This window comes from Macaca fascicularis, chromosome 12 (assembly GCF_037993035.2).
Source record: "Macaca fascicularis isolate 582-1 chromosome 12, T2T-MFA8v1.1".
In the NCBI taxonomy this organism is placed as follows: Eukaryota; Metazoa; Chordata; class Mammalia; order Primates; family Cercopithecidae; genus Macaca; species Macaca fascicularis.
Window position 1 is genome coordinate 81,290,677 of NC_088386.1, and position 14,420 is coordinate 81,305,096.

The 14,420-nt window shown below is 33.7% G+C and overlaps 1 non-coding gene across 1 annotated transcript; it reads left to right on the forward strand.

The window, feature by feature from the left end:
• Positions 1-265: 265 nt before the first annotated feature.
• LOC123568146 (U8 small nucleolar RNA) lies at positions 266-398 on the forward strand. The gene has a single exon (XR_006691367.2). It is a non-coding gene; the product is annotated as a U8 small nucleolar RNA (small nucleolar RNA).
• The last annotated feature ends 14,022 nt before the right edge of the window (positions 399-14,420 follow it).

Genomic DNA, 14,420 nt, shown 5'->3' on the forward strand with positions numbered 1-14,420 from the left:
AACCAAATTTGCTAAAGGTTAAATAGTGCTAACAAAGAAATATTAACTACAAGGAAAATGACATTTATAAACCTGTCCTAGAATGCACTTTGTATTAATATTTGTAAATTTATATATTGGTTCCTGAAAGGAGATCAGGGGCTATTTTATTTACATAAAATAAAACAAACTATTACTATTGATATTAATATTTCTAAGTCCTACTTTAATATAGAAAGTGATCATATAGAGTCTGGAAATTATATTTCTAAAATATCACCAGGTATTATCAGCTGGCATAATCCTTACCTGTTCCTTCTTTTGAAGGACAAATTAGGACATGATTGGGGTTCACATGATATGCGATTAACGTCTCTGAGTAATCAGGACTTACAGTACCCTGATTGCTCCTATCTGATTCTTCCTGAAAGAAAATTACCAGGAATGATAAAGAGGTGATCACTTATATGGTTAATTACTTTTAAATTTCCATTTATTTATTTAATCTAATGGAGAAGTCAATATTAAAACTTTTGAAATTGTCCAGTTGACAATAAGTAATATAAGATGCTTTTCTGTCTTAAACTACAGGTTCCAAAAACTTCTTTGATGTGAATTCCACTACCTCTATCTAAGCAGAGAAATTTGAGAAAAATACTTTGCAATATAAAAAATATTAACATTATTCACTAATATTTTCAACTTGTAAATTTGAACGACATCTATAATTATACTGAGTATTTTTTTATAGTGAATAGAATTTCTATAAGATGTGTGAGCATTTTTGCTCTTATGAAAACACAATATACATTTAGTTTGGATTGTAAAGACATGGAATTTAGTCAAAAATATGTCTCCTTCTATTCCTAACTAGATTATCACCACTTGTGGCTTCAATAGGAACCTCAAACTTACTGAAGCCATTTTCCAGAGAAGCCAAACCAATAGGATAAATATAGTTATACAATAAGCCCTCACTTAACTTTGTTGATAGGTTCTTGGAAACTTCAACTTTAAGCAAAATAATGTACAGCAGGTCTTCAAATAAGGTTGTTTCCTGCTTCCTTCAATGTTGGTTGTTTCATTATAACATCAACGAGAAGAAAAACATTGGCTTTGTTACACATATTTTTGCTTAAGCTCATATTTTCCAAGAATTTATTAATGATATTAAATGAGAATTTAATGTAGATAAGAGAAGATTTATTATGAGAATTGAGTCATGCAATTATGGGGGCTGAGAAGTCCCATAACATGCTCTCTGCAAGCTGGAGACTCAGGAAACTTGATGGTATAATTCAGTCTGAGTCCAAAAGCCTGAGAACCAGGGAAGCCAATGATGCCACTCCCAGTTTAAGGCCAAAGGCCTGAGAGCCAGAAAGTGGGAGCAGGCACTGCTGTCCCAGAGACTGAAGGCTGAAGGACCAGGTGCTCTGATGTCTAAGAGCAGAAGATGGATGTCCCAGCTCAAGAAAAGAGAGAAAGCACTAGCACTTTCTCCTTTTGTTCTCTACAAATTCTTAATGGGTTGGGTGATGCCCACCAACATTGGTGACAGCAGATCTTCTTTACTCAGTGTACTGATTCAAATACTAGTTTATTCCAAAACCACACTCAGACACACCCAGAAATGTTTTTCCAGCTGTCTGGCATCCCTTAGCCCAGTCACATTGATACAAAAAATTAGACATCACAATTATTATTTATATAATATTCATCAAATTGTTCTCTCTCAAATATGTTTTTACTTAGTATTCACAATATCATGGCAATATTCTTTTCCTAACTAGTGATGTCAAACATCTGCGAATCAAATTATATGAATCTATTTTCCTAATGTCCTCCTTTAAATCTTAATGCAATTTCTTTTTTCCTTTTTTTAAATTTTTTTATTCTATTTTTTATTTTTTTGAGACGGATTCTAGCTGTGTCATCTAGACTGGAGTACGGTGGCGCAATCTTGGCTCACTGCAACCTCCGCCTCCTCGGTTCAAGCTGTTCTCCTGCCTCAGCCTTTCGAGTAATTGGGATTAGAGGTGCACATCACCACACCCAGCTAATTTTTGTATTTTTAGTAGAGACAGGATTTCACCAAGCTGGCCAGGCTAGTCTTGAACTCCTGACCTCAAGTGATCCACCCACCTCAGTCTCCCAAAGTTCTGGGATTACAGGAGTGAGCCACTGCTACTGACATTGTTTTCTTTTTGACTTTATTTGCAATAATTTATCTTTAGTGATACACTTTTTAAACACAGATTATCTCCAGCTCTTGTTTTTCAACTTTTATCTCTTTTTCACTTTTCACATTAGGACAAGAGTGTTTTCTTTTTCTAAAATGTAAAACCGAAGTCATATTCCAAGAAAAAAATTATCTAAAATTTCCTGCTGCATATAGACAAAAGATCAAAATTTTCTAGTCTACGATGTAAGACCCACAGGCAAAACATTCTGGCCTGGTCTACTAGCCTCTTTCATTTTATGTTCAAAATGTAATGAATTGTATCAGTTTCTTAGTCATGTCAAGTACTTTCATACTTTATCCTAGGCTAAAGGAAAAGGCCATGTGGCTTTCTAGAAGAGACCTAGATAGATTTTGGAAACAACAACTTTGTGGCCTGTGTTAGGTCCTCGATACTGAAACCTTATTACAGTGACTGACAATCATTTTGTTTCAGGTAATTTCCTAAATACCACTGGGTGATGGGTTTTTATAAGAATCTTAAATCCTACCTTACACCCATTATCACATGTTGATCCAACAATTTATCCTATGTCAAAAGGAACAGGAGGGAACAACTCTAATCTAATCACAGTTAACATTTTCCATTTTCTGATCAACAGAATTCGTCAATAACGCAAACCTGAAGCACCAGATTGATATACTCTGCCCTTCCATAAAATGGGGCTGATTGCAAAAGAGAAAATATTAATTAAAATAAATGTCCCCGGGAGCAGTTATTAACTAGGTTATAGTGTTCCCTACTGAAAAATGGTCAAGAAAATTAGACAAGGTCATTTTGTGACTGTGGTGGAACAAGATAAATGAAAGACCATTTTGTAATCATGCCCAAATATTATAGAAAAGAAGGATTCTATACCATCATAAAATGATCAAACCATTTCTTCTTCTGGCTGAAATGAATTACTTCTTTTTCATTATCAATGAGAAATCTAGCTGTAAGTACTTACACCCATCTCTTAGATATAAATTATTTGGAGATCCAGTCATCAAATTGCCCTCACTTTCTGTCAGCACTAAATCCTTGAACTCTCTTCCAATCACCTAATTAACACATTGTAATTTTTTTCTTACCAAGATGCTCCTCTGTATGTAATTCCTCTTGGTATAGATAATTAATATACTTAACTTTGCTTAAACACAGTCAATATATTTGTGGCATTCTTTGCACACTGGAATTAAACAAATCTTCATTCATTTTTCTTCTTTAGTCTTATACCCAATCAATCATAAGTTCTTTCAATTGTTTTTCTTAAATTTCAGATATTTCACTGTTTTCCATCTCCATCATAACCCATTGTAGCCACCTGGTTCATCCCATGTCCATTATTTTCTGATTTATTAATCCCTAAAAGATCTCCCTAAACTCGAGATTTGACCCCTCTGCAATGCAGTGAAAATGAGTGTGATGGCTATTTTTTTTTTTTTTGTCAACTTTACCAGGTTAAGTGATACTGAAAGAACTGGTAAATCATTATTTCTGGGTGTGTCTGTGAGGATATTTCTGGAAAAGATTAATGTTTCAATCAGGAGACTGAGTACAGAATATCTTCCCTCACCAATATAGGTAGGCATCATCCAATCTGTTGAAGACTCAAACAGGAAACAAAATTTGGAGGAAGCGTGAATTTGAAGTAGGAGATGGGACTCAACTCCAAAGGTGGGGCTTGAACACGGGACCAAATTGAAGACTAGCTGAAACAGGTCAGGAGTGGAAGCAGCTTTCCTAAACACATGCCTACCAGTATGCCATGTCAGTTTACCATTGCCGTGGCAACACCCAGAAGTTACCACCCCTTTCCATGACAATGACAACAATCTGGAAGTTACCACCCTTTTCCCAGAAATTTCTGTATAAACTGCCCCCAAATTTGCATATAATTAAAATTGGATATAAATATGACTGCAGAACTGCCTCTGAGCTGCTACTCTGGGCACACTGCCTACGGGGTATGCCTGCTCCACAGGGAGCAGTACTTGTGCTGCTGCTGCTGTACACTGCTGCTTCAGTACACTGCTGCTTCAATAAAAGTTGCTTTTTAATACCACTGGCTTGCCCTTGAATTCTTTCCTGGGTTAAAGCAAGAATCCTTCTGGGCTTAGCTGCAATTTGCGGACTTGCCTGTCCTGTAGCAAATTCATTGTCTCTTCTTAAGCTGGAACATTTATCTTCTCTTGCCCTCACCCATGGGCCGTTCTTGATTATCAGGAGTTCAGCCTTAGACTGGGAGTTATCCCACTGATTCCTGTGACTCTCAGACCTTCAGACTTAGACTGAATTATACCATTAGCTTTCCTGGGTCTCCAGCTTGCAGATGGCATATCATGGGGATTCTCAAGCTTCCACAATCACATGAGCCAATACAGTCATGAATTGCTTAACAGCAAGGATACATTGTTAGGGAATTTCATCATTGTGGAAACATTACCAAATGTGCTTACATAAACCTAGGTGGTATAGCATACTACACAGCAATAGATAGAGCCCACTGCTCCCAGGCTACAAATCTACACAGCATGTTACTGTACTGAATATTGTAAGCAATTGTAACACAAAGGTATTTGTGTATCTAAACAGATACAAACATAGAAAAGGTACAATAAAAATACAATATAAAAGTTAAAATGGTACACTTGTATAGGGCACTTACCATGCAGAGCTTATCTTGCAGAGCTGCTTCTGAGTAAGGCAGTGAGTGGTGAAATGAATGTGAAGGCCTAGGACATACTGTACGTTATTGACACTACCATAGACTTTATAAACATTGTATACTTAGGGTACACTAAATTTATTTAAAAATATTTTCTTTCACCTATAATGAGTTAACTTTAGCTTACTGTCATGTTTTTACATTAAAAACTCTTTATTTAATTTTTTGACTATTTGGTAATAACACGTAGCTTAAAACACAAATACATTGTGTAGTTGTAGAAAATATTTTATGTTGTTATTCTTTTTTTTTTTTTTTTTTTTTAGACGGAGTCTCGCTCTGTCGCCCAGGCTGGAGTGCAGTGGCGCGATCTCGGCTCACTGCAAGCTCCGCCTCCCGGGTTCACGCCATTCTCCTGCCTCAGCCTCCCGAGTAGCTGGGACTACAGGCGCCCACAACCGCGCCCGGCTAATTTTTTGTATTTTTAGTAGAGACGGGGTTTCACCGTGGTCTCGATCTCCTGACCTTGTGATCCGCCCGCCTCGGCCTCCCAAAGCGCTGGGATTACAGGCGTGAGCCACCGCGCCCGGCCTTTATGTTGTTATTCTATATGCTTTTTTGATTTTTGTTATTTTATTCTTTGTAAAATTTTTTGTTGAAAACTAAGACACAAACATACACATTAGCCTGGACCTACACAGGATCAGGGTTATTAACAGTACTGCCTTCCATCTCCACATCTTGTCCTACTGAAGGTTTGTAGCGGCAAAACCATGTATGGCACTGTTATCTCCTATGATAACAATGCCTTCTGTAAGGTTCTTCTTCCTGAAGAACCTGCCTAAGGCTCTTCTTAAGGAGGTGTCACACTTTTCAAAAACACGTCCATGGTGGTTTGCTTGGTTTGTTTCTTTGTTTCATCATATATTTGCTTCTTGGCACATAATGCACCATTTTTCTCTATTAATAACAACCTTTTGCTGTTGAAGTCCATGTTTTTAAACTTTTCAAGGAGCTTGCTGAGGTCTAAGAAAGCTTCTGCTAAACCATTCACTATGAATTTGGGGGGACTGCTCTTTTTATTTTTCTTCTCTTGCAGTTTTCTTTTCTTTTGTCTCTTCTTCAGCTATCCATTCCTGTTCCAGTTCCAACAACTCCTCATTAGTCGGTTTCTCAAGAACCGTTTCTAGGAGATCCTCAATTCATCCTCATACACACCCGGGTTAAATTTGTTTGCCATCTCAACCACAGCCTTATTTCTTTTTGCAACCTCATCATCCTTGACAAATCCTTTGAAGTCATGAACAAACTTCTTGTGTGTCTTCTTCCACATGCCATTAATACAATCTTTGGTGACATCATCCTAAACCCAAGCAAGGTTCTCCATTATAGAAGTCCTTCCACAACTGCATTAGTGTCTTCTCAGTGTCTTCCTTAGTTACAGCAATAGTCTGGTTGAAAATCTTCCTCAGGTAGTGATCTTTAAAAGCTGCTATAGCTTATTAATTCTTTGGTTGGATCAAAGTGATTTCTCCCTCCAAACATCATTTTGATGGTTGGATGAAGATTACCAATACAAAGAGGATGTTCAGGAGCATTAAAAACAATAAGCAAAATATTGAAAGCTATGTTATTCTCCAAAGAATACTTTTCCATTTTGCTGGCATAGCAATTCAGGGGGGCATCTTAGAAGAGGAGTTGATTCACCTATGTCTTCATATTGCTCCTGTGGTAAACTGTCAGTGAGTGCCTACTGATAAGCTGGAAGGTCTGTTTTTGTTTTGTTTTGTTTTTTAACTGTGCCAAATCATAAAGGACTTCAATTTACAGCCAGCATCATTGCTCCCCAAATAAGACTGCTATTCTGTCCTTAAAAGCCCTGAAACATGGCATTGATTTGGCCTTCTTATAAATGGAAGTCTTTTTAGTCATCCACTTCCAGAACAGATAATTTTCATTCATATTGAAGATCTGGCAGGTAATTTTCCTCCACAATAAGTTTATCTAGTTTCCAAACATTCCTTACCTGCCTTCACATTTGAACTTACAGACTCAACATTCACTTTCAAATTATGTAATTAATAACAATTCTTGAATTGTTTAAACCACCCAGAGCTAAGAATAAATTCAATATCATAGGTGGGTTCAGCTTTTTCTTTCAACATCACAAAGAATCTTTTTGCTTTGGCTATGATTATAAACGTTCTGAGAGAGACACATATCCGGGTCTAGTCTTCAATCCCGATGATTAGAAGTTTCTCCATATCTGATATAGGCCCTTCTCAAATTGTTGTCACTCCCCTTGTCTTCAGTAAAACAGATTCTTTAACAACTTCTATCATTTTATTCTTGTTCTTCAAGATTATAGCCATGGTGGAAAGGGATGTGCCTGACTTGTAATAATCAGCACTGATTTTTTCACCTTTGTAGTTCTTAATCACTTTTTATTTTCAGGTCAACCACTCAATTGGGCCTCTTACTGGCAACATTAGCAGTGAGTTTTGTATGCTGGGAGGCCATGACAAACAAAACTACATGAGATCAAATCAAACACAAGAGGAAATGATGCAACCAAGAGACACAGAAAACAAGATATGTATGAAGCCACTGCCAATGTAACATGGCATACTGTTTCTCAGTGAACTTGTTTTAATAAGTAAAAGGAGTATACTCTAAAATAGCAATAAAAAGTATAGTATAGTAAATATGTAAACCAGTAACATAGCCATTTATTATCCTTATCATTATCAAGCATTATGTATTTTACATAATTATATATGCTTATATTTTCATATAACTGACAGTACAGTAGATTTATTTACACTAGCATCACCACAAACACCACCACAAACACATTAGTAATGCATTGAGCTATGACATTGAACTACCATGTCACCAGAAGATAGGAGTTTTTTAGCTTTATTATAATCTTATGGGACCACCACCATATATGCAGTATTTTGTTAAACAAAATGTCATTATGCAGTGCATGACTGTATATATTCTACTGATTCTAACTCCAGAGAATCCTGACTAATACAGTGCATTTCTCTTCAAAATCCTCCTTAAAGTATATTCATGGTTTCTCCCTCCTTTCCAAATCTGATTTACACAAAATGTTAAGATCTGGGCTGTAATCACTTCTCCAACCTTTTTATTGGCCATCCTACCTTGCTCTGTATACTCTAATCTTAATGATTATTTAAATTCTCTGTTTTCCTCATGGTGTTGTTTACCTGTGGTCTATCTCTAAACTGTCCTCTCTCCATACCTTTCCTACCTATTTTTTAGATTTCAGTGTGTATATTACTATCTTTAGAAAGACATTCCAGAGTATATATGGATCCCTCAAAATAATTGCTGTATATCAATACGTTATGTTACGAACTTCTTCCCCAACTCCCCTTTTCCTCAACTCTTGGAATTCTATGAGGGCAAAAACCTTGCTTTTCTTGATCACCTTACTGTTTACATCTGAAAGGATTCTTCTTTTAATGCTTCTAAGTCCTTTGTAAAATGAATTCCACATTTTATTATATTTAATATTAGGTAAAGTGATTAACAATCCTTTGTGTGAAAATAATTGGGTAAATGTCTGAGTGTACTTACCTATAGTATAAATTTTCACAAGTCATATAAATGTCATAGGATTCTATTTACTTATCAAAAGAGATGAAAATAACTATCTTGGAGATATTGTTTGAAATATTTAATTTAATATGTTAATTTTTGTATGTGTATAAAAATTTACAGTATATGTAAATTTATGTATGCAGAAATATAAAAGTGAGCTAGCTTAATCCTTTGTTTTTTTCTTATTGATATTCACATGGATTTTTTCCTTTTAGACAATTTGTATATTTTAGATTAATAACTCCTAAATATCTCTTTTAAACCCTGAGATATTTTCAATGAAACTCCTCAATTCTCAAACTTTTTCTTTAAAAGATCCTTCTATTTTCATAAATATTATTGAGGACCGTAAAAGTATTTCAGGGTGTGAGGAGAGAAACAATTAATGGGTACTGGGCTTAATACCTAGGTGATGAAATAATCTGTACAAGAAACCCCCATGACACAAATTTACCTATGTAACAAACCTGCATTTGTACCCCTGCACTTAAAACAAAAGTCAAAAAAGTATTTAATCTGTGTGACCTATATTTACTAATATGTAATGCATTGGAAATACATATTAAACAGTTTAAAAGTATTTACTAATAGTTCATTCAAAAACTAGACTTACTCTTGAACCATATGTGTATAAAAATAACATTTTTATGAAAATAACTACCATGTGAAAAATAAAGAGGGGCTTTTTAATTTTTTTGAAAACTTTTTGAATATCTGGAGTTGTGAAAGAAAGCTGGAATTTCTATCTGCTGTGCATTCAATCTTTTGCAAATGCATCATTTCATTTAAAATATATCAAGAAAACAGCCTTTAACAGATAAATAGTAGGTTAAAGAGGAGTATTTCAATAGACTTTTCAGATTATGTGGATACAATTCTTTGATACTACTTCAAAATTAACAAGCAGTGACTTCTTTGAGACACATTTTAAATGAGATATCCGCATCCATATTAATACTACATTAAAATCCATTGATTTGTCTTGCAATTTGAATGGCCCTTTTTCTCACACATGGTTTTGAAACATTATGCATTGGTCACTTGGGAAATATTGGTTCACTGAATAATAAAAATTTTCCAATTATCAACATATTTTATTACATAAGATAAAACATTACATTCATTAATATCACTATTATTCCCTTCAGTAAAGTCTCTTTAAGTACTGGGAAACTGTGAATGCCATAGTAAAGAACATATTTTCCAAAATTTTAATTTTAGCTTAAAAGCTTACATTTTATCATTGGCAAAACAGCTTCATTTTAAAAATGGCAGTCTCACTTCATCTGTGTTTGAGATCTAAATAACCATGGCTTTCCAAATAAAAATCGTGTCAATAAAAAAAAAAAAAGTTGTTTAGCTCACAACTCAACAATCAAATACATTCTTCTCCTAGAGACAATTACCATAGTTCTATATGAAGAAACTGGCTTCATTCATATCTTTCACTTTGTCTTTTAGACTATTAGAAATATCTGTAATCAAGGATCAGTATTTAATAAAATCAATTACTTTTATTGCTTTATCTAGAATGTTCTTAAGTAATATTGACATTTTAAAAATTGCTATGATGTGATAGCAAAAAATACAATCATTATTAACAACTGGGATGTGCAGAGCTTTTCACCTAACTGAATTTGTTGTAGGACTACTACTGAATTTACAGGCAAATTTGAGCCAGTCTACAGTACTGTACTTAGCAGCATAATAGTTGGCAAAGTGTGTTAAGTAGAAAGCCCATGGAAGACGATAGATTAAGAATCAAATAAAATATTTGAAAAAGTGTCAACACAAAGAAAGGCAATAAGACATAAAAAAAACCCCCAAATATTCAAAGCAATTGATCAATAATTATAGGTAGCATACTAATGTTGGAAGACCACTTAAAAGTAGAGCTGAAGAGATTCTTTATGTTACTATCTAGAAGCAAGCAGCCACTTATGAAGCAGAGAAGGAATCAATGTTAGTTGCATTGATTCCAGTTTGCCGACACAAAGCAAGTGTGTGGAAATACAAAAGATTTAGAATGTTGAGCATGCTGGCAAGAACATGTTAACAGTGTTGCACCATGGAATCTAGACTACATAAACTGAAATAAAGCAATAAGAAGACTGGTGGGTGGAGGTAGAAGCACTGGTTTAATGAGAAAAAAAAATCATATGAACGTTTATTAACTTTTATAAATTCAGTAAATAACCACATTAATAGGAGTGGAGGAATGAAGCAACAAAAAGAGATAGTCTACAGGAGATTTGCAGGGTGAATAAACGTTGTGACTGAGTACTGGACAAGTAGGTCATTTACATAAATGTTATACTTTTCCAAAATAAAAACTTTACTTGGATTAGAAAGAAAAGCTATTAACTGGGTTCCAAAGCTATTCAATGCTAGTAAACATGGAGGGCAGAAAGCAAACAGGTAACATTAAAAAAAAAAAAAGACAAAGACATAAACAAACATACGTATAAAATGAAGAGAAGTTTTTATATTTATATTAGAGGAATGTAAAGAGTTTGAAACTGATAGTGGGAAATAAGGAGTGTGCAGATACTGGTTCTGTAGCCTAGGAACTGGGGTGAGTGAACAAGATCTACATGAGCATATTTATGAGAAAATGCTGTTCTTCTGGGAGAACCAGGTTTGTTATGGGAAGAAAGAATATATATATCGACTATATATAGGAATATATATAAGAATGAAAGTTGCTTTGTGAAGAATTAATTTGTAGAGGTATTAACCTAGAGAAGGTACAAAAAATGAAATGTCACCTACAGATGAAGAAAAGGGGCATGTAGGAGAATATAGGAGCATATGTAAAATTATGTGATAATATTGACTGGAATTGACTGGAGGAGTTTACATTTTGGAAAGTGGATGATGTTTACACAGATAAGTACGATCATGAATTTACCTGGCCCCAAGATGCATGCAGAGCCCAGGTAGTCAGGTGAGAGTAATGAGTGTTCCAACTACAACACTGGTGAAAAATTTTTTGGAAGCTCTTGAAGAAAACAATTATAGCGTGAAGTGACAAGGACAAACCTGTTCTTATATCATTTTTCTAGGTGTTTGTCAGATGAAATACACTAGCTCCAAGGAAACTCACTGTCCAGGGAATTAGTCACTTAAGTTCATAAGCAATAATAAACTAATGATAAAAAATTACTCAGATGTATTCTTGGTTCTGTTTTTCATCTACTGGTCTCATTTATCTGGCTGTTGAATATGATTCTGAGTTTGGACTATCACTACAAAGATGGTGTTAAAATGAGATGAGGGTATTAGCACATACATGTTAAAATGTATTGACTAATGATTATTAAGCACGAATTACTGATTAATTCACAAATGGGCACACGATTGGAAAACTGGAAGAAGGAATCCATCAAAAGTGAGACAAAATTATCATTTCAGGGCTTAAAAATAAGGTACTATTTTTAATCACCTTAATCAAATAAAAAAATTCCACTGAGTTAAATAATGAAGTTAAATCTTTGGCCAAGTTAATAAAGTGACCTATAATAGTAGTTATGTAATATGACTGTTACCCAATAAATTATTAACTAAATATTTACTTGTAAATTTCAGAAATGCAATATCAGTATCTAACAGTTTTGTTTTAGCAGAAGTGCTCTCAGTGCTAAGTATATATGTTCCCCTTGCTTATACAACTATTGATATATTATATAAATATTTCTAGATGAATCTGTCCTCCAGGAATTATAAAATAATATTAGCATAGCTTATGAAAGGTCTTAGAGGATTTTCCTCTATACTCCAAAAAATTTCTTGATTTCTTGTCTGTGTACTTTAAGCCATTGCCTATTGATAAATTAGAGTTTATAATAAAAATTAAAATATGTATCTGTAAAAAATTCCCATGGAGTTTACATTTTCGTTAACTGTAACATAACATCATTTCTAAGGAACCTCAATAACATTAAATTTGACCACAAACTTTCATAAGGAGAAGAAATAATTCTTTGATGTAATGTTTCTTTTTATTCGAAATCCATTGAGTTATTGCTCAGAGTGAAAAACTAAGTCCTTATCATTAGGAAAATGGTTTCCATAATCAGAATATGAATCAACAACATGGATTACATATTTATAATATAGTCTGAGAGAATAATTTAGTACTTAATTTATGCCCAGATGTCAGAATACTGTAAAATGTAAGAATGTAAATAATTTTTTAAAGTCAGCCTTTATTGTTATACATTCCACTTATTTCATTGTTCTTATGCCAGTTCCAGAACATGACGTTTGACTCCTGGAGGGAGGGCACATTATGAAATCAATGTGTTGTCTGAACAGTCACAATTTAACTTTCTCAGAATATATTATTTTTACTATCACTATAGGTGATCAAAATTAAATTTCCCCTGGGTATTTTTAACTGCCATATTAGAATATACAAGAGTAGTTTTCTGACAAGAGAGATAACAATAATGATGTCTGAATTTCATTTTGATTATGACAGATGTTTCTGAGACAAAAGAGGAATGCTAAATGAGTCTTTGGGTATTATCATTATAATTTCACCTATTGCAATATTTGAAGTGTCTGTAGTGCAGATACAGAAAGAGAGAATACATATTCACTGCAAATATCTACATAGCTTATTATTGTACTATCTTCCTAAAATGTACTTTACCCATTGCTGGCTTGATTAAGCTTCCTAGTTGGCAACAACAATAAAATAGCCTGGGTAAATATACATTAACATTTTGGTGTCAATTATTTATCAATCAATGTGAATTTATTTATTAATCAATATGAACTTATTAAATCCAATGTAAACAGTTATGTTGTTTTTAATCAAGGCATGGCTTTTAATCTATGATTTGGTACAAGTTTAGAAAGGCAACAACTTGGCTTTTACATTTCTCTGAAGTATTATACAGTAGTCCCCCTTATCTGAGGTTTTGCTTTCCACTGTTTCAGTTACCTGCATTCAACTGTTGTCTGAAAATGGGTAAGTGTAGTAATATAAGATATTTTGAGAGAAGACAAAGACCACATTTACATAACTTTTATTACAGTAAATTGTTATAATTGTTCTTTTTAATTAATATTGTTTTTAATCTCTTAATGTGTCTAATTTATAATTTAAACTTTATTATAGGTGTGTATGTACAAGAAAAAAGAAAACATATTATATATATCGCTCAGCACCATCAATGGTTCCAGGCATCCACTGAGAGTCTTAGAACATATCTCTTGTAGATAACAGGGACTGCTATACTACAAAACTTGGCACTTTCTAAACGAAGTAGGTCTCAAATTTGGTTTATTGTGAATTGTTTATCTTTCTTTCATCAAGAGTGCCTCTAATATAATAATGTTTCAAATTTTCAAAATTATACAGTCTATTAAAATACATTTTAACATGATTCTAATTACATGAATCACCTTTGAAAACAGGTTGCAAGGTGTTTTAGGCCACAAGAAAAAAATTGGAGATAAATCTAAAAAACAGCTGAAATTTTTATCCTTTTACCTCTATTACTGTTGTTGCTTTTATTTGATTTTTTGGGAGGAATTGTTCAAATGTTGCAGCCACAAATAAGACAGATGGCACAAAAACTGGTTTAAACAAGAAATGCAATGATGACTTAGTTTAAATGTAATATGTGTTGGTTATTCATCAAATTCTATTTAAAAAGTACCTGGGTTACAAAAGCATTATCTTTCTAGAACATGTAATAATAGGTAAAGTATTACTAAGACATTCATATGCAATTATTATAGAGTACAATTTTTACATTTAAACTGCTCCCAGCTATAATAGAATACTTTTTGTTACAGGCAAAATACTATTCATTTAAATAGTGTAATTCAACAATTCCCAAGGACCGTCTAGACAATATGGCCCTCTTCCTTAACAGCTTTCAATTTCCAGTGAAGACCTAAAA